We start from the raw sequence: 1,530 nt of genomic DNA on the forward strand, positions 1-1,530 counted from the left end.
CTTTGAACTTATTGGCTTTTGAAAGTTAAGTGTTAGGGTTATACTGCCATTACTCGCTGACGAGTATTTGACACGTATCAAAAGATGGTCACGCAAGGCGTTAGCTTTTCTAACTGCTCTCGCAGTTAGCTTTTTCAAGGACCGATACGTTTGGGACACGATGGAACCTCCGGATTCTTAAGAGTTGTCTAAGGTGTCTCTGTTCAAACTTGTTTAATGCGTTCATGTGTCGGCGGTACGACACTCAGGTTTCGCTCCCATATAACATGGTGGGGATTATAATTGCTTGGTACACTGCAAATTTGGTTTTTCTACTCAAGTTATAATTGTAGAAAACCCTGCATTTAATTTCCAGAATGCTCCTGAAGCGCTGCTAATCCTGTGCTGAATTTCAGAGTCGATATTGGCCTTTCCCGAAATCAAACTGCCCAGGTAATTAAATTCCGCTACATATTCCAATAGCTCGTCTCCGATTTTTATAGCATTGGTCACATCGATATTTAGCTTAAGGCCTAAAGTCTCGTATGCCCAGGTATATGTGTTCAACATTTCTTGTAACTGTTGAAACGTGTTTGCAACTAAAGCGCAGTCATCAGCGTATTGAAGTTCTGTTATGAATTTTGTACGTATTTTTGCCCTGAGTCTTTTTATGTTGAACAGAAATTTGTTGGGTACTCGGAACTTTTTCATAATTGCCCAAAGTGCATCTCTGTTCACAGAGTCGAAGGCTTTTGTTAGATCGATGAATGCAACATAAAATTTAGACTGCTGCTCTTTTATTTTTTCCTGTAGTTGGCGGATGGAATATATGGAATCGACGATGCCACGGTTGGTGCGAAAACCCGTTTGCGATTCAGGAATGATTTTTTCTATACGTGGGTGCAGGCTTTCTCAAAAATATATACTTTATATAAATAGACAAAAATAACATTACAATAATTACTTTGAATGTGTTAGACAATGATCAGTACTGAAACTAAAAGAATTTCGCACTTCCATTGTCTTTTTCGGTCAGAAATAACACTAATCGGTATCATCGGTACCACACTCGTAAGGTACCTTGTTTTGATGATTCCAGTGTTGTTTTTGTTAGGGCATTTCTTAGGATAGTCCCAGTTTTAAAAACGGCTTTAATTTTATACTGCTTGGGTATTCACTTGATCTTCTCCGATGTTCCTTTCACATATTATGGAATCGTCAAGAGAGAGAAGATATCCTTCTTAGGCTGGCGCAACCATTGGGTCAGACTTGCAATTGAATATAATCTTGCCGATGAACTTTGCAGAGTACAGTGAAGTGGAGTGACTTTGCCCAATTCTGAATTTTACATCGTGTTTATTTCAAAAATTGTTGTATTTTCTCAAATGCGCATGGCCTATTCTATAAGTGGTAATAAGGACAACACAACAATAATACGCTTTTTTGTTTATTAAACAAATATATATATAAAAAAAGTAAAAAACTGGATGGGCAAAGTTAGTTGCTTATATGGGGTGTCTTTGCCCTCTTCCTTATTCTTATTGATAGACC

Source organism: Sitophilus oryzae, unplaced genomic scaffold (genome assembly GCF_002938485.1).
Source record: "Sitophilus oryzae breed Bouriz unplaced genomic scaffold, Soryzae_2.0 scaffold_2006_pilon_pilon, whole genome shotgun sequence".
Lineage (NCBI taxonomy): Eukaryota > Metazoa > Arthropoda > Insecta > Coleoptera > Curculionidae > Sitophilus > Sitophilus oryzae.